This window comes from Ceratotherium simum, chromosome 38, assembly GCF_057802395.1.
Source record: "Ceratotherium simum simum isolate JZ-2026a chromosome 38, ASM5780239v1, whole genome shotgun sequence".
NCBI lineage: Eukaryota > Metazoa > Chordata > Mammalia > Perissodactyla > Rhinocerotidae > Ceratotherium > Ceratotherium simum.
In genome coordinates, this window is record NC_141937.1 from 2,250,316 (window position 1) to 2,263,060 (window position 12,745).

A 12,745-nucleotide genomic window follows, 5' to 3' on the forward strand; every position below is an offset into this window, starting at 1 on the left:
TGCTTGTTTTAATTCTAATCATCCTTTTTTAACCTATTATTTTATTTACTGTGATATTTGTAGAAATAACATAAATTGAAAAAAATACACATCACATAACTACAACAAATATCAAATGAATTAGAATGAAATAGTCAGATAACCTTAACTCTTTACAACTATCAGTAAGGTGGATTTCTACAAAGCTCATGGCTTCTTTCTGAACTTGTAAAAGTTCACGCTCTGGTTTTTGGAAATGGTTTAGTTTATTTACTGCAGAAAAAAATAATATACACCTATAGTTCATTTTGAGAATCTTCCCAATGCAGAAACAAAATTGTTAAAGTAAAATTAATTTAGTATTTTTATAGTCATACTGAAAATTAGGGACTTAAAGCAAAATATCCAAACTAGTCAACAATTAAAGACCTCAGAAATAAATCTAACCATATGCAAACCTCTTTCTGATACTATAGTCTAGTGGTTAGAGAATTTAATAGATTCGAGCCTGATTTAGGAAAAGACTGCCCAAACTCTGATAAATATGGTAACTACTAAACGTAAAAGGAAAGAAGTTCAAGCTATCAGCTGAAACTCAAGCTAAGATATTTAAGGGTTTTAAAAATAAGTGCTCCCTTGGTCTTTTAGTTAGCTTTTAAGTACCCTAAAAATAAAAAAAGAAATGAACCAAAAAAATACATCCACTTCTGGCAAAAAATACCATAAAATTAGAAGACCAAAATGACTAACTAGGAAAAAATATTTGTAAACACAAGATAAAACATCAATATATTTTATAAAAGGTATTTTCACAAATCAAAAAGATTAAAACAAATATCCCAACAGAAAAAACAGGTACTTCACATAAAAAGGAAGTACAATGGCCAGTAAATGCAAAAGATGCTCCACCTCAACAATGAACAAGTAAATGTGAATTTTGAAACCAATGACTTTTGACCTGTCAGACTTGAAAAAAGTTTAATTCACAATATCTAGTGTTAGGTAAAGGGTCATACCCACAGCAGTGTAGGTATAACTGGAAGGAACAGCCCTTTTAAACAACAATTTGGTACAATCTATCAAAATTACCAATGTGTATTGACTTTTGACTCCAATTCCACTTCTAGAAATCTATTTTATAGAAATATTCACACATAGGGCCAGCCTCGTGGCTTAGCGGTCAAGTGTGCGCGCTTCACTGCTGGCGGCCTGGGTTCGGATCCCGGGCGCGCACCGACGCACCGCTTCTCCGGCCATGCTGAGGCCGCGTCCCACATACAGCAAATAGAAGGATGTGCAACTATAACATACAACTATCTACTGGGGCTTTGGGGGAAAAAAATAAATAAATAAAAAAAAAGAAATACACAGGTACAGAAAGATATGTCTGCAAAACGTTCATAGCAACATTATTGAAACAGTGTATTCTAGAGATAGTCAGTGCTCCTGAATAATTGTTAAGGAAATGACATTGTCTGGAATATTACGTAGTTATTAAACAAAGAAAGTATTTTATATAAACATATATATGTTTTTGTTATATGCCTATACACATGGAAGAATTTCTTGAATAAAGCATGTTGCAAAAAGTATATAACATATGATCCCATTCTTGTAAAATAAAATTCAAATATACACACATTCATTTCTGAGTGTACAGAATAAAATTTCCAAAGATATTTTCTAAAAATTCTCAACAGACGCTCCCTCTGGATAGTTGGAATGGGGAAGAGGAGACCTTCAAATTTATTCTATAGGCTCCAGTTAAAAACCAAGAACTAATTTTTAATCCTCATAAATCTTAGTAAAACAGATTCTCCATATCATCTGTTATAAAGCTTGCCCTTAGCTTCCTTTTGAGTAAAAACAGGTCCGTTACTACTCAGCTGAAAAAGCTTACTTTATTCTTCAATAGCCACTATCCCAAGTATCTACAAGTACCTACCACGTTTCTCCTTAAGTTAGTCAGATACTGAAATGTTAACACAAAAGGCTCCAATTACATGAGCAGATCACAGTGCTAGGTTAAAAGCAGCAGCATATTCCCAGAACGAATCGACATTTCTTACAGTATGCTATCAAGTCATTAATATCTGCAAATGAGCTATACATATTTAATAAATTTTTGCTGAAAGGTAAGTTACTTAATTTCTAAAGAAATGTACACAAGGCCAGCAGGGTAGGGCCAGACTTTTGAAGCCTTAAAAAAAGGCTTCAAATTTACCCTGCTGAGTTTGTATATGATAGTCATGTCCTTATTGATCAACATTCATTGATTTCTTAATATATACATTCATCAATTATCTACTGTGTCTATCATGTTCTCCAGGAGGACTCAAAATGCAAAAATGAGTAACGCACAACCTGGTCCTTGTCCTCAAAGAGCTCAAGTTCACTGCAAGAACCCAAGTGTTTGACAATATGCTTGAGTATTAATGACTCATTCTTCCATCTTGGGAATAAAGTGGCTCTCATACTTAGTACCTAATTCCTAGAGTAAAATCATCATGCCCTTGGCTTTACGCAGATTTCCCCACAGCAACTCTATCTTCCCAAACTGTAGGGAGAAGGGATTGGGAATTGTTAAAATGACATTTTGGCAGTCAGGAGCCCTGAAGGTGGGGGGAGTTTGGGGAAAATTAATGAGACATTTGGGTACAGAATGGACTGGAAGCAAAGAGATCAATCAAGTCTATGAGAAGGAGACCTGATATTTTCACATAGGCTAATCCAAGAAATAATACTGGAGCTCAAAGACAAATCTCAATGCTCAGCCAGCTACCCAAGTGCACTTAAATTCCTCCTGCATCCCCAGAATTCAGTTTATTTTCCTCTCCTCTCCTCTACTCCTCCTCATTATCTATTCCATCTCCTAAATTCCTCTCCTCCAAGACTGGCCACCAAAATAAACATAGTTTTTGCTTTGTTTTGTTTTGTTTTTTGGACTTTTACTTACAGATTATGGTAGATAACTAAACGTTCATGTGTGTGAAAACACTATTGGAGATAACTGAAGATGAGCAAGGAAGAGGACTGAAAACCAGCCAAAGCCAGCACTTCCCGAGGAATATTCATCAACTGACTGCCAACTTTCAGGCACCTCAAAACCCCCTCCCACCCTTCACTCATACTCAAATGTCTGGTTGCTATTCAAGATACAAGATGGCGCCATAGTCTGCATACAGTTAAAAATAAGATACGGCATGCACCATGTTGACTACAAAACACAGAATCATCTGTCTCAAATATAAAAGATATAATAGGGCTTTAAAAAGTCAAGATGATACTCATGTATATATGCATATGCAAGATATATATATACATGTACATAATACATGATGTAAATAAAACAGAAAAGGTTTCATTATATCACGCCTGTGGTTCTTCCTGAAAATTCAGCTCTGAATTATTCTATTTATAAATTACTTTCCTGTAAAAACTTCCAAATACTGCTTTCATTGCAATGATTGTAAATTTTCGAATTCTACAAACATAGTGGTTAAGAGAAGGTTCCAGAGTCAGACTACCTGGGTTCAAATCATTGTTCCTCAGATTAACTAGCTGCATACTCTTGAACGAGTTATTTAATCTCCCTGTGCCTTGGTTTCTTCATCCAAAAATGAGAAGAGCAGACGCAACCACCTCACAGGATTGCTATAGGAACATGCAAAGCATATACACTAATGTCAGGTATACAGGTACTATGCATTCACGAAATGTTAGGTATCACAATTATTAGCAGAATAACCGAGGTAGCTTCTAAACACTGGATTTCTGACAGACATGGCTGGTTAAGAACCATGATTCAGGGGCCGGCCCCGTGGCATAGCGGTTAAGTGCACGCGTTCCGCTGCTGGCGGCCCGGGGTTCAGATCCCAGGCACGCACTGACGCACCGCTTGTCAGGCCATGCTGTGGCGGCCTCCCATATAAAGTGGAGGAAGATGGGCACGGATGTTAGCTCAGGGCAAGTCTTCCTCAGCAAAAAATTGGCACGGATGTTAGCTCAGGGCTGAGCTTCCTCACACACACACACACAAAAAAAGATTCACTACTGGCTAAAAAGGCAAATAATTAATAAGCAGATACAACTAAACACACATGCACACTTTAAGCATTTTGCAAATATTCTAAAATAAGCATATTATTTTCATAATAAAAAACCAAATATTTTTAAATGTATAATCTTACTACAGTGAAATAAATGGGTTAACTCCATGTCTAATTACATTTTCAAGAATATACTTTAAAAATAAACCATAAAATAACATCATGTTTTTTAATGCTTGTCCAGATTTACTGGTCTTAATTTTATTGTCTCTGATATTCCAAAAGTAACAATTTCATGAAGGTAATAAAAAACAATTTTTAAAAACTGAAATCAGCACGTTCAGGGTAAAAACACATTAACTGTACCATGAACTCAACAAGGCCACCTTTGCCAAACTTGAATTAAAAACACATTTTTAAATATTCAAGGTCTTTAAAAACATGAGACGTGGTAAAAACACTGTCCATGGTACTCCTGGCAGGCTCCTCCTCTTGAAGAAGCAGCAGCTTAGCTCATCTACAAAGGAACCATTTACAAATTCAGTAATTATTCAGTAATTAAGATTTCTTATCTATATTTTATTACCCTGATAAATTAAAACAATATGTTTATTAATAAACAAGTTTCACCAACTGGTTAAAAATAGTGTATCATCAAAATAACTTAGTAACGCTATCTATAAAAAAGAAATGGTCACCAAAAATTCAAAATGAACTTACACCTAGCCATGAATTAACAACTCAATACATTTGTTGCAAACCAAGCTGCCACTGAGCAGATAAATTAATCTTAAGTGTTGCTAATCTTACACACAAATTCAATATTCTAATATTTTGTTTTTACCATACACATTTTAAAAAGTTGCATGTTCACATATTATCTTGAAGTATTAAAATTCTGTGTTGTGCATGGAAGGTTTTAGAATATAAATACTGTCTGTGCTTGTATGTCTTTCTCTTGGGAAATATACTAAAGCTAAGGGAAAATACAAAGAAAAACAGTAGAAAAAAGACATCCTTACACAGTTAACAGCTGGCATAACTCAGAGCCTACACTCGGGAAGGGGAGACTGAAAGGACAGACAAGTGTCAGAAGACATAAGCCCACATTAAACAACACATCCACCTACCACATTACTGGGAATACACTAGACACTCTTGTTCTCTGAACTAGACATTGACCCACAAGTAGGAGTGGCCTGGGTCACATCCTGAGTGAATTACAGTAATAAAACTTCTTAAGTCACCACTTCAGCTAGGTTGTGGCCAGTATTCTTCAATAACAAAAAGGTAAATGACTGCACCTCATTACTAGCAACTGAAAATTAAAATAGAAATTTACAAATAAAGAAAATAAACAAATATAATACGTAAAATAAATTAATATATGTTAAAATCTACCCTTCCATCATAATGAGCCCTAGTTCACATTTTATATATCTGTTAATTTTATAGCTCTAGCTGGAAAATACCATGAAAATAGACCTTAATATCTACCTTGGAATATATTTTAAAAATCAGCCCAAACCAAAATTCTTAAAACCCATCACTAAATGTTCTAGGGCAGCAGCTCACAAACTGTAGTCGACGAATCCCTGGGGTTCCTTCAGACTCTTTCAGGTCAACAGTGAGGTCAAAACTCTTTCCATACCAACACTTGGACAGTATCAGCCCCTCTCACTGTGTTGGCATTTGCACTGATGGTGGGGAAGTATTGATGGGTAAAACTGGCAGCACATGAGTACAAATCAAGGCAGCAGCATCAAACTGTACCAACAGTCAAGTATTTTTCACTGCTATGCATTCACACTTAAAAACAAAAAAAAGGCCAGTTTCACTTAAGAATGTCTTTCTTAAATGAAACAGGAAAATGATTAATTTTATTGAACTTTGACTACTGACTACCCGTTTGTTCAATATTCTATGTGCAAAAATGGGAAGTATACATAAAGAACTTCTACGTGGGCTGCACACCAAAGTTCGATGGGTCTCTCAAGAAAAAGGACTTGTGCAGCTGTGTAAGTTGTGAATTGCATGAGCCACTTTTTTCATGGAATACCATTTTTACCTGAAAGAACGACTGACAAACTACTGTTATTCAGGCTTGTATATTTGGCAGGCATTTTCCCAAAACGGAACAAAGCAAGCCTGCTCCTTCAAGCGCTGCCTATGGCAATGCTACCAATACTAAAATTTGAGCTTTGATAGGAAATTAGATGTTTCCTTGAAAACTTGTATCCACCACTGTGAGCTTGAGAGCTTTCCAATACTTAAGATTTTACTGATCAGTGGTGATATTAACAAATGTGATATTTTGATATCGTTTAAAGAAATCTGCCAACATTTGGAAAATCCACATAACTCAGTGAATCAGTATTCTCCAAATGGTCAATGCATGATGGCACAAAACCATGCATGGGTAAAAGATCCCTTCAAAGTACAAGAAAAACCAACAGATTTTAATGTAATAGAATATGAAAAATATTTAAAAGAATCTTCCATGGGCCGGCCCCGTGGCTTAGCGGTTAAGTGCGCACGCTCCGCTGCTGGCGGCCCGGGTTTGATCCTGGGCGCGCACCGCCGCACCGCTTCTCCGGCCATGCTGAGGCCGCGTCCCACATACAGCAACTAGAAGGATGTGCAGCTATGACCTACAACTATCTGCTGGGGCTTTGGGGGAAAAAATAAATAAATAAAATTATTAAAAAAAAAAAAAAAGAATCTTCCAAAGGAGAATTAGTACCAGAAATGAAAATAAAGTACTTAGGCTCAAATTAGAAACCTTCATATAACTGATTCTTACTTTTATTACCAATGTCTCTTAAAAATAATCACCCTAATAATCACCCTAAAAATCTCAAGTTTTTGCCAATACAAAAATTCATTAATGTAAAAAATGTAATGTAACCCAAGAACTCATTACAGAGCTCGTGTAAAATCATGGTATATTTTTACAAGCATTGTTCTGCAAGTCTGGAGTACTCAGAAATTTATTCAAATAATATCAATATCCACCTAAAAATAACATATTTAAAAGACATCTTCCCAACGTATAGATTTTATAATAAGCATGTACACAGGGGAAGTGACACATTTTGAGAATAAAATAATGTTTAAATATTGATTGTGTCCAACAGTGATCTTATTATTGCTCCCACTTCATTTTCTCCACTAAACGTACGGAACTAGATTCAAAGCAAGAGGGGGAAACGCTGGCAATCTCAAGTCTCAGTACAAAAGTCTGGTAACAGCGGCACAAAAAGAAATTATAAGATAGAAATTTCATTGGTTCTTCCGTAAAAATTAGGAAATAGAAAGAATAAGTAGGTCACCATGGAAAGTACCACTATTAGCAAACAAAGGTAAAGAGAAAGTATATTTTTGGAAGGAACAAAAGATTTAAATTTGCAAAGAGCAAAAATCTGATTTTCCTTTAACAGAATCTGTATGAAATCAAGCAACAAAGAACTATAAGCTATGATTCTGAATAAAACAAGCCAATTGGACTGCTCTTAACCAATAAAATACCCAAACAACAAGAACAAATGAGCAACTTTTCATGCCTCTTAATTTTGAGGGTGAAATTGTCTTCTACTACTACAACCAATGAAACTCTCAGGTGGAGTTTTAGGAAGCAAGGCAAGACTTCCTCATTCGGAAACAACCGGTCACACTGTTTTTACTAGAGCTGGTGGCAGAGCTGGACTCAACGCTGATGTGTCCTCTTTCAGTTTGCTTCCACCCTCCCAAAATGGAAGCAAGTTTTAAAAACACACAGGAAATGTCTGATATTCTGTGAATGGTCTTGTCCAGTCTGCCTACGTCAGCTGGGCACTACAGGCACTAGTAAACTTAAGGAAGTTCGAAACTTCAGAAACTGAAAACAGTTTCAGCAAGTTCATCTTGTTCACACACAGAGTTAATGGAGACAATCCCAGTTTATGCCTGTTGTCCTGGTATAATTATTACTCACAAAAGTATTCCCTATGTCACGGTAACTATAATGTAGTGACAACATTCAGAAAGCAAAGCATACTGTGTGTATTTAACCTAAAAACATGCCAATGCAAACAAGTCCACAAAAGTTCACGTCTTGGGCCGGCCCTGTGGCTTGGTGGTTAAGTGCGCGCGCTGCGATGCTGGTGGCCCGGGTTCGGATCCCGGGTGCGCATCGAGGCACCACTTCTCCGTTCATCCTGAGGCCGAGTCCCGCATACAGCAACTAGAAGGATGTGCAGCTACGACATACAACTATCCACTGGGGCTTTGGGGGGAAAAAATAAAATAAATAAAATCTTTAAAAAAAAAAAAAAAAAAAAAAGTTCACGTCTTACTTCCTGTAAGCCACACAATTTTCTTTAACATTAAATTTCTTTTGAATATAAGTACAGAAATTTCAGCTATTTTCTAGTCATAGTAAATTATTCAATCTCTAAATAATTTCATTCATGAGACACACTTGTAAACTTGCGAGTATGAAACTTCAAATTATCCTTATCTCTCGGAATCAACTTATACTGGGAAAATACCTCCCTGGTTTACATACGAACTACTTCTACACGTGCCTACTTCTACCTTATAAAGTACATTCACCTTCTAAATTACATTATAATATGGTTTTGGTCAATCACATATGCCAAAATGATGAGTGAAGTTTTACATTTTTATTGTTGCCAAAACAAAACCTCAACCAGATGACTTAAGAGAGGCAAACATCCCCCTCACCAGCTCTCAGCCTGCTTTATTTAGCCCCTCATATATGACTAGAAATGTTAAGAAAGAGCTTCTGCCCATGCATAGCTCACGCATAAATATGGTCCAGCTTTGACAACATGCCCACACCTGCTGGCAACTCATGCATGTGGGAACACCAACTAGAAGGCCACCATGGACTTTCAGGCCCTGCCAGCCTGTCAGTGTTGGCCCTCAGACTGGGACACACCCAGAACTGGTTATGGGTCTGTGGATTGGCACACTGCTCAGTTTCCAACTTCCAAGTGTAAATGTAGGTCAAACAAATTTTCATCCTTGTCCAAGGCATCCTCAAGGTGAACGAACATATCCTAAATACAGTCAGCCAGGAAACTAATAGAAATAGCAACCTTTTGAACAAAAATCAACACTCTACCTAACCTGAATATAATTTTCAATTAAGAGGTCAGTTTATGTTCCAAAAATACTACTCATATATCCATTTTATTTATAATAAAGGAAAACAGGTTTATGTCTTAATAATTGCCATACTATTTATTAGCATTTTCTGATATTACACCAAAGTTCAAGTCTGGTAAAACTGTTCATAAACAAATTAACCTATGCCACCAGAATAATAACCAACACCTAGTAATAATGCTTTACACACTACAATTGCTCAATTAAATCCTTAATGACATAGCCCTAAACCTTTTCTTCTTAAGCTTCCCACCAATTTGGTACCACATCCTGATATTCTGTGACTCATATTTTTTCAAGAATATGAAAGAACTCCTCTACTGCTATTCTACTATAAACCACAATCAAAATTTGATAGTTCTAGAAAAGCCAATAGTTACAACACTTACATTCCATTAAGTCTATAAATTGCAAACAGTGAAATTATTTTTCATTGGCAGGAGGATTAGCAAATTGAAGCTAGTCTAGGTGCAGTTTCCATTTAACATACCGACTGTCAGACAGGGCTCTGCCTCAGACTCCCAAGCTCACACCAACACAAACGTAAACCTTAACAGTCACTACAGGAAATAAAATAAACAGTTATAACCACCACTGAGGTTCAAGTCATCAAAAACAAAAACAAAAAGGAGCAGAGATACCTATAAATACTAAAATCACATTACTGGCAACTGCCTATCTCATGACACATTAGTCACATTAATCACCAGAAGAAGAGATCTTTCGAAACACCCATGTTTAATAATACAACTGCTGTTTTCCAAACAGTTTCAAATATAGCTAAGTTGTATAAAAAAGCACAGTTACAACCTAAGCATTAGTCTGGAATATATATTTAGCCATAAGTTATGCAATTATTACTGCTTCACCTGAAGACTTCCTACTCCACCTCTGCTGACAAACCAGAAGTTCCTTTTTCCATACACCTCTGGGTAACAGGAATTGCCACATGACTTCTCAAGATTAACTGGAGTATTAAAATACAACATATTCACCTTTAATAAAGCATATGTGGGCGTCCACACAAATTCTAGGTTATTTTTCCCATCAGTGCAAAAAAGAAGGCAATGGACTCAATAAACAATAAACAAAAGAAATGACTTTAAGAAATATTTCAGGAAGCAAAGTGGTCAACCACCTAGCATAGTTTTTGCATTTAGGTGTAACCTTTATGCAAAAGAATAAGACATGAAAATATAAATCTTTAACAGTCTAAAAGACAATTTCACTAAGTTTTTAAAAAGCATACATCCCGTGTTTTGTCAGGAATAAAGGTAAACAAAGGAAGCCATATGCAGTATTCTTTCAACAAAATATTTATTGAGCACCTACCATGTGACAGACAGAGAAAAACATTCAAAAAAATAAAACCCTAAGCTCTTTCCTTCAGGTAATCAGAGAGGGAGACCGACAAACCCATGGCCATAATGACAAAACTGGGGTAAGTTAAACAATAAAACACCAAAAAACAACAGGGAGATCTTTGGGTAACCAGAGAGCCCTCTTCTGAGGAGGTACTAAGAAGTAAAAACTAGCAACAAACACTCTGCCATAATAAATAATTAGAAATCCCTAAAAGAAACAAAGCCTTAACATTAAGAATAAGAAAAGAACAGGACCAAAAAGCTTTAAGAAGTTTTTATTAGGAGCTATAGTTTTCCACAGTAATCAAGGTATGAATTCATGTTAACATCAATCTCCTGGTGATAAAATACCAACGTTAAGTTTAGATCATCAACTCTCATTTTAAAATTCCAAAAGAATCTAGGATTCAAGTGAGGATGGGTTGACAAATACTCAATGATAAAATACAACTTGCTTTTTCTTTGGAAGCCCTCCTTTATACACAAATGTGAATATGAAGGAAAAAGCAAACTTAACCAGGTTGATTTTAAAACATATTCTAATTTTCTTAAAAAGTGAATGTAGGGGGGCCGGCCTGGTGGCGCAGCAGATAAGTGCACACACTCCACTGCAATAGCCCAGGGTTCGGATCCAGGCGTGCACTGATGCACCGCTTGTCAACCATGCTGTGGCAGCGTCCCATATAAAATGGAAGAAGGTGGACAGAGATGTTAGCCCAGGGCCAATCTTCCCCAGCAAAAAGAGGAGAACTGACAACAGATGTTAGCTCAGGGCTAATCTTCCTCACCAAAAAAAAAAAAAAAAGTGAATGTAATCCAAAGAGCCAAGTTTACCACATTCCTAAATATAGAAACCACAGAATTATCAGTGGTTATCAAGGCTGCCTGAAACCACCAATCACAGACGATTATGGAGTTATAAAATCTGAGAATAGATACTGATTGCTGTCTCCCTCCAAAAAAGGAAACAAAAGAAAATAAACCACAACTATACTCTCATATACATACATAAAAAGATTATCCAAATATATAAATATAAGGCTTAAATTGTATTCCTACAAATCAAATCCTGCAGTAAATGTGCTCAACATTTACTGAACATAATAAAAGCCAGTATTACACTTATATTCTTGCAGAAAACTAAAAAGTATGATTTGTGATTGCAAAATAGAGTAAAAATTCATCATTAGATGGCAAAAATTTTCTGATACAAGTTTAGATAAAGCAAATTGAAAATGCTGGTCTTGAAATGCTGGTTTAGAGAATTACTAACATTAAAAATAAGTTTTCTTACATCATAATGAAAGATACAACATGCTAAATGTGAAGCTTAACTTCCAAGACTAGAATAACTTAGTAATATGCAAAGGTTCTCCAAAAAACAAAATAGTGTGAACTAGGTACTAGATAAAGAAAAAGCTAAGAAAAACAACATACAGGCATTTAAAAAGATCAATTTATTTCATTATGGAAAGCTTTCTCATACGATCCTGGAGAATCATTTCTCAAAATAGAAATGTTCAGGTATAAGTGGGGAGGAAAAACTACTAAATGAAATACACAATCATTTTCAAAAACAGTCCTCCAACTTTTGCTTTGCTTCAACACATGTACACAGCAACTTTTCACCTGCAGAATAACTATGAAAAAAGTGGCTCTCCAAATAACAGGCCAATTTTACTTTAATAACTACTCCTATCACTAAGAAAATAAAGAAGAAAGTTTCAATTGTGTGCTTACAAACAGAATTTAATGAAATCAATTAACTATAATTTGCTTCTGATTTAGGATATTTTTAAACGCCAACTCCATTTAAGATCCCAAAGAATAAACTGAATTATCTATTACTAAACTGAAAAAATACTCCTCTTCTCAAGCAGACTTGGGAAATCTCTCAAAAAACAACGATAAATAGATCCATTCAAAAGAAAAACAAAGCAACTATGTACCAAGATAATATTTTACACCCGAATTTATTAAATCAGAGATAAGAAAAATAAACTTATTATTCTGAAAGACAACATAATCCTGGAAGCTAAATTGTTGCAGTCACCTTTCAAAAGACAGACTAATAAGTCTATGAGTGAACACAACTACATATTATTAATTTTCATACTAGCATCTAACTCATAAAACCATCAGAGAAGATCCGTCGTGAATTAGTGGTAACTTAACTATCAG

General features: G+C 35.6%; 1 protein-coding gene across 8 annotated transcripts in view; it reads right to left on the reverse strand.

Moving 5' to 3' along the window:
* Positions 1–12,745, reverse strand: part of AFDN (afadin, adherens junction formation factor) — a 141,558-nt gene that overhangs the window by 126,854 nt on the left and 1,959 nt on the right. The window lies entirely within an intron of this gene.